At 54.2% G+C, this 11,632-nt stretch overlaps 5 non-coding genes and 1 pseudogene across 5 annotated transcripts; all 6 read right to left on the bottom strand.

The window, feature by feature from the left end:
• Positions 1 to 408: 408 nt before the first annotated feature.
• On the bottom strand, positions 409 to 517 carry LOC141269608 (5S ribosomal RNA; annotated as a pseudogene).
• Positions 518 to 2,223: 1,706 nt separating this feature from the next.
• On the bottom strand, positions 2,224 to 2,342 carry LOC141270391 (5S ribosomal RNA). The gene has a single exon (XR_012321628.1). It is a non-coding gene; the product is annotated as a 5S ribosomal RNA (ribosomal RNA).
• A 1,697-nt stretch (positions 2,343 to 4,039) lies between these two features.
• LOC141266782 (5S ribosomal RNA) lies at positions 4,040 to 4,158 on the bottom strand. The gene has a single exon (XR_012320806.1). It is a non-coding gene; the product is annotated as a 5S ribosomal RNA (ribosomal RNA).
• Positions 4,159 to 5,866: 1,708 nt separating this feature from the next.
• On the bottom strand, positions 5,867 to 5,985 carry LOC141266929 (5S ribosomal RNA). Its single transcript, XR_012320948.1, has one exon. It is a non-coding gene; the product is annotated as a 5S ribosomal RNA (ribosomal RNA).
• Positions 5,986 to 7,692: 1,707 nt separating this feature from the next.
• On the bottom strand, positions 7,693 to 7,811 carry LOC141266614 (5S ribosomal RNA). The gene has a single exon (XR_012320644.1). It is a non-coding gene; the product is annotated as a 5S ribosomal RNA (ribosomal RNA).
• Positions 7,812 to 9,493: 1,682 nt separating this feature from the next.
• On the bottom strand, positions 9,494 to 9,612 carry LOC141269044 (5S ribosomal RNA). The gene has a single exon (XR_012321468.1). It is a non-coding gene; the product is annotated as a 5S ribosomal RNA (ribosomal RNA).
• Positions 9,613 to 11,632: the final 2,020 nt, after the last annotated feature.

The raw sequence follows: 11,632 nt of genomic DNA, 5'->3' as shown, positions 1-11,632 counted from the left end.
TGGAGTGAAACGCCCAGGAGTGAATGAAGGAAGAGGGTGAGATGGTTGCGAGTGAATTTGAGCTGCTCTTCGGGGGGGTCGTGTGGCCTGCAAAGGTGTTTTGCTTGGGTTGTGCTGTAAACTGGCCTCCAGGTTACCAGTGGTTGCCTCCAGGTCAGCGGTGGTTGCCTCCAGTCATGCGGGAGTCGCTGGTCCTGGTGAAAAGAAGCCTAGTATTAAAAGTAAATAAGCAACAATGCTGGAGGTCCACGGTGATGGGAAGGATGCTGGTATTTTGCAAGGATTAAATAGCGCAAGAGAGAAAGCAAATGAAAAGAAGAAAGGAGCATGTGTGCGCTTGTGAAAAAAGGAATGGAAAAAAGGCATAGAGGAGAGTGACCCCTGCTGGTGGAAGTAAGAAAAAGCAAAAGCCTACAGCACCTGGTATTCCCAGGCAGTCTCCCATCCAAGTACTAACCAGGCCTGACCCTGCTTAGCTTCCGAGATCAGACGTGTTCAGGGTGGTGTGGCCGTAGACAGAGAAAGGCCTCTCACTTGCTGCTTTTCCACTTTGACGTCCGGTTGCCCCCTGCCCTTTCCAGTGCTTAGTAAGACAAGGTGCTTTTGTGCTTTCCTTTCTCTTCACTTTTTTGCTGGCTCCTTAAAAAGGTCTTGTAGACAGAACGCCCCGCTCAGAGCCGCTGAGCTCACTGATCGGCTGCCGCGCTGTCGACGGAACGTCAGCGTCGCGGCCAATGCCACAGGCCGGGAGCAGCGGCGAGACTCACCGGTAGACCTGGGTAGGGTGAGTAGAGCGCGGTTAGTTGCTTTCTAATAGCCTGCAGCCGGGGATTAACTTTTAATGAAAGGGAGCAACCCTTTTGACTGTCTGCAGCGCGCCGTACCTAGGAAGCGCACACTCACACACAGCGAGCATGCACAAGTTGCTCGCACGAGACCACATTCCCTATTTGCACCTGCAGCTTTTCCGCCACCATGCGTCAGACTCTCCTGCCTGTCTTATTATTATTTCAGGGCCTTAGCAGGAACCACCCCCTCAATTCCCTCCCGCTCCTTCCTAGCACTGAGGTTAGCTCCTGGGCAGCTGTCTGATTGGGTTAGTTACACAAGCTTCTTTGAAGAAGAAGACGTTACTTCTGCTGGCCCTCGTTAGGCGGTCGCCCTCTAAAACCATCCCCTGGGCAGCTGCTGAAAGCCTGGCCCCTTCACAGCTCGAGATGCTTTTAACGCCATCATTTGCATACGGCCGGCTGCGGGGTCAATAAGCACTCCTAGCCGTGGCAAGGAGCTCGGTGTGAGGCCTGGTAGAGGCGGCGGGGTTGCGTCCTTATCTTAGAGGTCTTGGGGGGCTTGGGAGGCTTGGGACTTCCAGCCTCTACTTTACGTAAGGTCGGTGTCCAGCAAGGCGCCACTCAATGCTAGCCGAGCTGGGCAAGATGGCAAAACGTCATCAAAATTGTCTACAATACCTGGTGTTCTCAGGAGGTGTCCCAACCAAGTATTTCCGAACCCATCTCTGCTTTGCTTCCGAGATCGGATGTATCCAAGGTGGTATGGCCAGTAGACGCTGCTTGGCCCATCGCCCGGCCAGCCTTCCTCAGGCTCGCGTGGGGACGAGAACTCTGGCCGTTCTGGGGCGGTCTCCGAAGGACCGATGCATAGGCTGTGCCGTCCCTATAGGTGTTGTTTGTTGAGCAATGAAACACCTGCCGCATCAGATGTGTTTAAAAATGGCTCGGCGCAGGGTCTCCTGCAGGCTAAACCGTTCATCGCGGGGATGTGACAGAAAGAGCAAGCTGGACCCGCAACTTGGGGTGGAGCGAAACGCCCAGGAGTGAATGAAGGAAGAGGGTGAGATGATTGCGAGTGAATTTGAGCTGCTCTTCGGGGGGGTCGTGTGGCCTGCAAAGGTGTTTTGCTTGGGTTGTGCTGTAAACTGGCCTCCAGGTTACCGGTGGTTGCCTCCAGGTCAGCGGTGGTTGCCTCCAGTCATGCGGGAGTCGCTGGTCCTGGTGAAAAGAAGCCTAGTATTAAAAGTAAATAAGCAACAATGCTGGAGGCCCACGGTGATGAGAAGGATGCTGGTATTTTGCAAGGATTAAATAGCGCAAGAGAGAAAGCAAATGAAAAGAAGAAAGGAGCATGTGTGCGCTTGTGAAAAAAGGAATGGAAAAAAGGCATAGAGGAGACTGACCCCTGCTGGTGGAAGTAAGAAAAAGCAAAAGCCTACAGCACCTGGTATTCCCAGGCAGCCTCCCATCCAAGTACTAACCAGGCCCAACCCTGCTTAGCTTCCGAGATCAGACAAGATCGGGTGTGTTCAGGGTGGTGTGGCCGTAGGCAGAGACAGGCCTCTCACTTGCTGCTTTTCCACTTTGACGTCCGGTTGCCGGCTGCCCTTTCCAGTGCTTAGTAAGACAAGGTGCTTTTGTGCTTTCCTTTCTCTTCACTTTTTTGCTGGCTCCTTTAAAAGGTCTTGTAGACAGAACGCCACGCTCAGAGCCGCTGAGCTCACTGATCGGCTTCCGCGCTGTCGACGGAACGTCAGCGTCGCGGCCAATGCCACAGGCCGGGAGCAGCGGCGAGACTCACCGGTAGACCTGGGTAGGGTGAGTAGAGCGCGGTTAGTTGCTTTCTAATAGCCTGCAGCCGGGGATTAACTTTTAATGAAAGGGAGCAACCCTTTTGACTGTCTGCAGCGTGCCGTACCTAGGAAGCGCACACTCACACACAGCGAGCATGCACAAGTTGCTCGCACGAGACCACATTCCCTATTTGCACCTGCAGCTTTTCCGCCACCATGCGTCAGACTCTCCTGCCTGTCTTATTATTATTTCAGGGCCTTAGCAGGAACCACCCCCTCAATTCCCTCCCGCTCCTTCCTAGCACTGAGGTTAGCTGCTGGGCAGCTGTCTGATTGGGTTAGTTACACAAGATTCTTTGAAGAAGAAGACGTTACTTCTGCTGGCCCTCGTTAGGCGGTCGCCCTCTAAAACCATCCCCTGGGCAGTTGCTGAAAGCCTGGCCCCTTCACAGCGCGAGATGCTTTTAACGCCATCATTTGCATACGGCCGGCTGCGGGGTCAATAAGCACTCCTAGCCGTGGCAAGGAGCTCGGTGTGAGGCCTGGTAGAGGCGGCGGGGTTGCGTCCTTATCTTAGAGGTCATGGGGGGCTTGGGACTTCCAGCCTCTACTTTACGTAAGGTCGGTGTCCAGCAAGGCGCCACTCAATGCTAGCCGAGCTGGGCAAGATGGCAAAATGTCATCAAAATTGTCTACAATACCTGGTGTTCTCAGAAGGTGTCCCAACCAAGTATTTTCGAACCCATCTCTGCTTTGCTTCCGAGATCGGACGTATCCAAGGTGGTATGGCCAGTAGACGCTGCTTGGCCCATCGCCCGTCCAGCCTTCCTCAGGCTCGCGTGGGGACGAGAACTCTGGCCGTTCTGGGGCGGTCTCCGAAGGACCGATGCATAGGCTGTGCCGTCCCTATAGGTGTTGTTTGTTGAGCAATGAAACACCTGCCGCATCAGATGTGTTTAAAAATGGCTCGGCGCAGGGTCTCCTGCAGGCTAAACCGTTCATCGCGGGGATGTGACAGAAAGAGCAAGCTGGACCCACAACTTGGGGTGGAGCGAAACGCCCAGGAGTGAATGAAGGAAGAGGGTGAGATGGTTGCGAGTGAATTTGAGCTGCTCTTCGGGGGGGTCGTGTGGCCTGCAAAGGTGTTTTGCTTGGGTTGTGCTGTAAACTGGCCTCCAGGTTACCGGTGGTTGCCTCCAGGTCAGCGGTGGTTGCCTCCAGTCATGCGGGAGTCGCTGGTCCTGGTGAAAAGAAGCCTAGTATTAAAAGTAAATAAGCAACAATGCTGGAGGCCCACGGTGATGAGAAGGATGCTGGTATTTTGCAAGGATTAAATAGCGCAAGAGAGAAAGCAAATGAAAAGAAGAAAGGAGCATGTGTGCGCTTGTGAAAAAAGGAATGGAAAAAAGGCATAGAGGAGAGTGACCCCTGCTGGTGGAAGTAAGAAAAAGCAAAAGCCGACAGCACCTGGTATTCCCAGGCAGTCTCCCATCCAAGTACTAACCAGGCCTGACCCTGCTTAGCTTCCGAGATCAGACGAGATCGGGTGTGTTCAGTGTGGTGTGGCCGTAGGCAGAGACAGGCCTCTCACTTGCTGCTTTTCCACTTTGACATCCGGTTGCCGGCTGCCCTTTCCAGTGCTTAGTAAGATAAGGTGCTTTTGTGCTTTCCTTTCTCTTCACTTTTTTGCTGGCTCCTTAAAAAGGTCTTGTAGACAGAACGCCCCGCTCAGAGCCGCTGAGCTCACTGATCGGCTGCCGCGCTGTCGACGGAACGTCAGCGTCGCAGCCAATGCCACAGGCCGGGAGCAGCGGCGAGACTCACCGGTAGACCTGGGTAGGGTGAGTAGAGCGCGGTTAGTTGCTTTCTAATAGCCTGCAGCCGGGGATTAACTTTTAATGAAAGGGAGCAACCCTTTTGACTGTCTGCAGCGCGCCGTACCTAGGAAGCGCACACTCACACACAGCGAGCATGCACAAGTTGCTCGCACGAGACCACATTCCCTATTTGCACCTGCAGCTTTTCCGCCACCATGCGTCATACTCTCCTGCCTCTCTTATTATTATTTCAGGGCCTTAGCAGGAACCACCCCCTCAATTCCCTCCCGCTCCTTCCTAGCACTGAGGTTAGCTCCTGGGCAGCTGTCTGATTGGGTTAGTTACACAAGCTTCTTTGAAGAAGAAGATGTTACTTCTGCTGGCCCTCGTTAGGCGGTCGCCCCTCTAAAACCATCCCCTGGGCAGCTGCTGAAAGCCTGGCCCCTTCACAGCGCGAGATGCTTTTAACGCCATCATTTGCATACGGCCGGCTGCGGGGTCAATAAGCACTCCTAGCCGTGGCAAGGAGCTCGGTGTGAGGCCTGGTAGAGGCGGCGGGGTTGCGTCCTTATCTTAGAGGTCTTGGGGGGCTTGGGAGGCTTGGGACTTCCAGCCTCTACTTTACGTAAGGTCGGTGTCCAGCAAGGCGCCACTCAATGCTAGCCGAGCTGGGCAAGATGGCAAAACGTCATCAAAATTGTCTACAATACCTGGTGTTCTCAGGAGGTGTCCCAACCAAGTATTTCCAAACCCATCTCTGCTTTGCTTCCGAGATCGGACGTATCCAAGGTGGTATGGCCAGTAGACGCTGCTTGGCCCATCGCCCGGCCAGCCTTCCTCAGGCTCGCGTGGGAACGAGAACTCTGGCCGTTCTGGGGCGGTCTCCGAAGGACCGATGCATAGGCTGTGCCGTCCCTATAGGTGTTGTTTGTTGAGCAATGAAACACCTGCTGCATCAGATGTGTTTAAAAATGGCTCGGCGCAGGGTCTCCTGCAGGCTAAACCGTTCATCGCGGGGATGTGACAGAAAGAGCAAGCTGGACCCGCAACTTGGGGTGGAGCGAAACGCCCAGGAGTGAATGAAGGAAGAGGGTGAGATGGTTGTGAGTGAATTTGAGCTGCTCTTCGGGGGGGTCGTGTGGCCTGCAAAGGTGTTTTGCTTGGGTTGTGCTGTAAACTGGCCTCCAGGTTACCGGTGGTTGCCTCCAGGTCAGTGGTGGTTGCCTCCAGTCATGCGGGAGTCGCTGGTCCTGGTGAAAAGAAGCCTAGTATTAAAAGTAAATAAGCAACAATGCTGGAGGCCCACGGTGATGAGAAGGATGCTGGTATTTTGCAAGGATTAAATAGCGCAAGAGAGAAAGCAAATGAAAAGAAGAAAGGAGCATGTATGCGCTTGTGAAAAAAGGAATGGAAAAAAAGGCATAGAGGAGAGTGACCCCTTCTGGTGGAAGTAAGAAAAAGCAAAATCCTACAGCACCTGATATTCCCAGGCAGTCTCCCATCCAAGTACTAACCAGGCCTGACCCTGCTTAGCTTCCAAGATCAGACGAGATCGGGTGTGTTCAGGGTGGTGTGGCCGTAGGCAGAGACAGGCCTCTCACTTGCTGCTTTTCCACTTTGACGTCCGGTTGCCGGCTGCCCTTTCCAGTGCTTAGTAAGACAAGGTGCTTTTGTGCTTTCTTTTCTCTTCACTTTTTTGCTGGCTCCTTAAAAAGGTCTTGTAGACAGAACGCCCCGCTCAGAGCCGCTGAGCTCACTGATCGGCTGCCGCGCTGTCGACGGAACGTCAGCGTCGCGGCCAATGCCACAGGCCGGGAGCAGCGGCGAGACTCACCGGTAGACCTGGGAAGGGTGAGTAGAGCGCGGTTAGTTGTTTTCTAATAGCCTGCAGCCGGGGATTAACTTTTAATGAAAGGGAGCAACCCTTTTGACTGTCTGCAGCGCGCCGTACCTAGGAAGCGCACACTCACACACAGCGAGCATGCACAAGTTGCTCGCACGAGACCACATTCCCTATTTGCACCTGCAGCTTTTCCGCCACCATGCGTCAGACTCTCCTGCCTCTCTTATTATTATTTCAGGGCCTTAGCAGGAACCACCCCCTCAATTCCCTCCCGCTCCTTCCTAGCACTGAGGTTAGCTCCTGGGCAGCTGTCTGATTGGGTTAGTTACACAAGCTTCTTTGAAGAAGAAGACGTTACTTCTGCTGGCCCTCGTTAGGCGGTCGCCCTCTAAAACCATCCCCTGGGCAGCTGCTGAAAGCCTGGCCCCTTCACAGCGCGAGATGCTTTTAACGCCATCATTTGCATACGGCCGGCTGCGGGGTCAATAAGCACTCCTAGCCGTGGCAAGGAGCTCGGTGTGAGGCCTGGTAGATGCGGCGGGGTTGCGTCCTTATCTTAGAGGTCTTGGGGGGTTTGGGAGGCTTGGGACTTCCAGCCTCTTCTTTACGTAAGGTCGGTGTCCAGCAAGGCGCCACTCCATGCTAGCCGAGCTGGGCAAGATGGCAAAACGTCATCAAAATTGTCTACAATACCTGGTGTTCTCAGGAGGTGTCCCAACCAAGTATTTCCGAACCCATCTCTGCTTTGCTTCCGAGATCAGACGTATCCAAGGTGGTATGGCCAGTAGACGCTGCTTGGCCCATCGCCCGGCCAGCCTTCCTCAGGCTCGCGTGGGGACGAGAACTCTGGCCGTTCTGGGGCGGTCTCCGAAGGACCGATGCATAGGCTTGTGCCGTCCCTATAGGTGTTGTTTGTTGAGCAATGAAACACCTGCCGCATCAGATGTGTTTAAAAATGGCTCGGCGCAGGGTCTCCTGCAGGCTAAACCGTTCATCGTGGGGATGTGACAGAAAGAGCAAGCTGGACCCGCAACTTGGGGTGGAGCGAAACGCCCAGGAGTGAATGAAGGAAGAGGGTGAGATGGTTGCGAGTGAATTTGAGCTGCTCTTCGGGGGGGTCGTGTGGCCTGCAAAGGTGTTTTGCTTGGGTTGTGCTGTAAACTGGCCTCCAGGTTACCAGTGGTTGCCTCCAGGTCAGCGGTGGTTGCCTCGAGTCATGCGGGAGTCGCTGGTCCTGGTGAAAAGAAGCCTAGTATTAAAAGTAAATAAGCAACAATGCTGGAGGTCCACGGTGATGAGAAGGATGCTGGTATTTTGCAAGGATTAAATAGCGCAAGAGAGAAAGCAAATGAAACGAAGAAAGGAGCATGTGTACGCTTGTGAAAAAAGGAATGGAAAAAAGGCATAGAGGAGAGTGACCCCTGCTGGTGGAAGTAAGAAAAGGCAAAAGCCTACAGCACCTGGTATTCCCAGGCAGTCTCCTATCCAAGTACTAACCAGGCCCAAACCTGCTTAGCTTCCAAGATCAGACGAGATCAGGCGTGTTCAGGGTGGTGTGGCCGTAGGCACAGACAGGCCTCTCACTTGCTGCTTTTCTACTTTGACGTCCGGTTGCCGGCTGCCCTTTCCAGTGCTTAGTAAGATAAGGTGCTTTTGTGCTTTCCTTTCTCTTCACTTTTTTGCTGGCTCCTTAAAAAGGTCTTGTAGACAGAACGCCCCGCTCAGAGCCGCTGAGCTCACTGATCGGCTGCCGCGCTGTCGACGGAACGTAAGCGTCGCGGCCAATGCCCAGGCCGGGAGCAGCGGCGAGACTCACCGGTAGACCTGGGTAGGGTGAGTAGAGCGCGGTTAGTTGCTTTCTAATAGCCTGCAGCCGGGGATTAACTTTTAATGAAAGGGAGCAACCCTTTTGACTGTCTGCAGCGCGCTGTACCTAGGAAGCGCACACTCACACACAGCGAGCATGCACAAGTTGCTCGCACGAGACCACATTCCCTATTTGCATCTGCAGCTTTTCCGCCACCATGCGTCAGACTCTCCTGCCTGTCTTATTATTATTTCAGGGCCTTAGCAGTAACCACCCCCTCAATTCCCTCCCGCTCCTTCCTAGCACTGAGGTTAGCTCCTGGGCAGCTGTCTGATTGGGTTAGTTACACAAGCTTCTTTGAAGAAGAAGACGTTACTTCTGCTGGCCCTCGTTAGGCGGTCGCCCTCTAAAACCATCCCCTGGGCAGCTGCTGAAAGCCTGGCCCCTTCACAGCGCGAGATGCTTTTAACGCCATCATTTGCATACGGCCGGCTGCGGGGTCAATAAGCACTCCTAGCCGTGGCAAGGAGCTCGGTGTGAGGCCTGGTAGAGGCGGCGGGGTTGCGTCCTTATCTTAGAGGTCTTGGGGGGCTTGGGAGGCTTGGGACTTCCAGCCTCTACTTTACGTAAGGTCGGTGTCCAGCAAGGCGCCACTCCATGCTAGCCGAGCTGGGCAAGATGGCAAAACGTCATCAAAATTGTCTACAATACCTGGTGTTCTCAGGAGGTGTCCCAACCAAGTATTTCCGAACCCATCTCTGCTTTGCTTCCGAGATCGGACGTATCCAAGGTGGTATGGCCAGTAGACGCTGCTTGGCCCATCGCCCGGCCAGCCTTCCTCAGGCTCGCGTGGGGCGGTCTCCGAAGGACCGATGCATAGGCTGTGCCGTCCCTATAGGTGTTGTTTGTTGAGCAATGAAACACCTGCCGCATCAGATGTGTTTAAAAATGGCTCGGCGCAGGGTCTCCTGCAGGCTAAACCGTTCATCGCGGGGATGTGACAGAAAGAGCAAGCTGGACCCGCAACTTGGGGTGGAGCGAAACGCCCAGGAGTGAATGAAGGAAGAGGGTGAGATGGTTGCGAGTGAATTTGAGCTGCTCTTCGGGGGGGTCGTGTGGCCTGCAAAGGTGTTTTGCTTGGGTTGTGCTGTAAACTGGCCTCCAGGTTACCGGTGGTTGCCTCCAGGTCAGCGGTGGTTGCCTCCAGTCATGCGGGAGTCGCTGGTCCTGGTGAAAAGAAGCCTAGTATTAAAAGTAAATAAGCAACAATGCTGGAGGTCCACGGTGATGAGAAGGATGCTGGTATTTTGCAAGGATTAAATAGCGCAAGAGAGAAAGCAAATGAAAAGAAGAAAGGAGCATGTGTGCGCTTGTGAATAAAAGGAATGGAAAAAAGGCATAGAGGAGAGTGACCACTGCTGGTGGAAGTAAGAAAAAGCAAAAGCCTACAGCACCTGGTATTCCCAGGCGGTCTCCCATCCAAGTACTAACCAGGCCCAACCCTGCTTAGCTTCCAAGATCAGACGAGATCGGGCGTGTTCAGGATGGTGTGGCCGTAGGCAGAGACAGGCCTCTCACTTGCTGCTTTTCTACGTTGACGTCTGGTTGCCGGCTGCCCTTTCCAGTGCTTAGTAAGACAAGGTGCTTTTGTGCTTTCCTTTCTCTTCACTTTTTTGCTGGCTCCTTAAAAAGGTCTTGTAGACAGAACGCCCTGCTCAGAGCCGCTGAGCTCACTGATCGGCTGCCGCGCTGTCGACGGAACGTCAGCGTCGCGGCCAATGCCACAGGCCGGGAGCAGCGGCGAGACTCACCGGTAGACCTGGGTAGGGTGAGTAGAGCGCGGTTAGTTGCTTTCTAATAGCCTGCAGCCGGGGATTAACTTTTAATGAAAGGGAGCAACCCTTTTGACTGTCTGCAGCGCGCCGTACCTAGGAAGCGCACACTCACACACAGCGAGCATGCACAAGTTGCTCGCACGAGACCACATTCCCTATTTGCACCTGCAGCTTTTCCGCCACCATGTGTCAGACTCTCCTGCCTGTCTTATTATTATTTCAGGGCCTTAGCAGGAACCACCCCCTCAATTCCCTCCCGCTCCTTCCTAGCACTGAGGTTAGCTCCTGGGCAGCTGTCTGATTGGGTTAGTTACACAAGCTTCTTTGAAGAAGAAGACGTTACTTCTGCTGGCCCTCGTTAGGCGGTCGCCCTCTAAAACCATCCCCTGGGCAGCTGCTGAAAGCCTGGCCCCTTCACAGCGCGAGATGCTTTTAACGCCATCATTTGCATACGGCCGGCTGCGGGGTCAATAAGCACTCCTAGCCGTGGCAAGGAGCTCGGTGTGAGGCGGCGGGGTTGCGTCCTTATCTTAGAGGTCTTGGGGGGCTTGGGAGGCTTGGGACTTCCAGCCTCTACTTTACGTAAGGTCGGTGTCCAGCAAGGCGCCACTCCATGCTAGCCGAGCTGGGCAAGATGGCAAAACGTCATCAAAATTGTCTACAATACCTGGTGTTCTCAGGAGGTGTCCCAACCAAGTATTTCCGAACCCATCTCTGCTTTGCTTCCGAGATCGGACGTATCCAAGGTGGTATGGCCAGTAGACGCTGCTTGGCCCATCGACCGGCCAGCCTTCCTCAGGCTCGCGTGGGGATGAGAACTCTGGCCGTTCTGGGGCGGTCTCCGAAGGACCGATGCATAGGCTGTGCCGTCCCTATAGGTGTTGTTTGTTGAGCAATGAAACACCTGCCGCATCAGATGTGTTTAAAAATGGCTCGGCGCAGGGTCTCCTGCAGGCTAAACCGTTCATCGCGGGGATGTGACAGAAAGAGCAAGCTGGACCCGCAACTTGGGGTGGAGCGAAACGCCCAGGAGTGAATGAAGGAAGAGGGTGAGATGGTTGCGAGTGAATTTGAGCTGCTCTTCGGGGTGGTCGTGTGGCCTGCAAAGGTGTTTTGCTTGGGTTGTGCTGTAAACTGGCCTCCAGGTCAGCGGTGGTTGCCTCCAGTCATGCGGGAGTCGCTGGTCCTGGTGAAAAGAAGCCTAGTATTAAAAGTAAATAAGCAACAATGCTGGAGGTCCACGGTGATGAGAAGGATGCTGGTATTTTGCAAGGATTAAATAGCGCAAGAGAGAAAGCAAATGAAAAGAAGAAAGGAGCATGTGTGCGCTTGTGAAAAAAGGAATGGAAAAAAGGCATAGAGGAGAGTGACCCCTGCTGGTGGAAGTAAGAAAAAGCCAAAGCCAACAGCACCAGGTATTCCCAGGCGGTCTCCCATCTAAGTACTAACCAGGCCTGACCCTGCTTAGTGACGCGCCCCTGGGCCTGTGTCGCGCTGCGTTGCGCACGCGGGAGCTTACCCAGAGCCGGATCTGTTGAGGGTTGTAGTCTCGTGGCGGTGACCCGGTCCGTGCCCAGGGAGTCAAACTGAGCGGCGATGTATCAGCGGTAGATGTTGGACGACTACGCCACCCGTTGAGTACAGCTAAGAAGCTGCTGCTGCAGGGCAGACCGCTGAGGCCGGTGGTAGGATTGTGCAGCGTGATAGTATAACCCCCAACGGGAGGGGTATGGCCTCAGGGCAGCC

Source organism: Phyllobates terribilis, unplaced genomic scaffold (genome assembly GCF_046119375.1).
Source record: "Phyllobates terribilis strain yellow unplaced genomic scaffold, ASM4611937v1 Scaffold_4__5_contigs__length_816908805, whole genome shotgun sequence".
NCBI lineage: Eukaryota > Metazoa > Chordata > Amphibia > Anura > Dendrobatidae > Phyllobates > Phyllobates terribilis.
The sequence above is the reverse complement of the archived record's forward strand: the minus strand, read 5'-3'. Positions and strand labels throughout refer to the sequence as shown.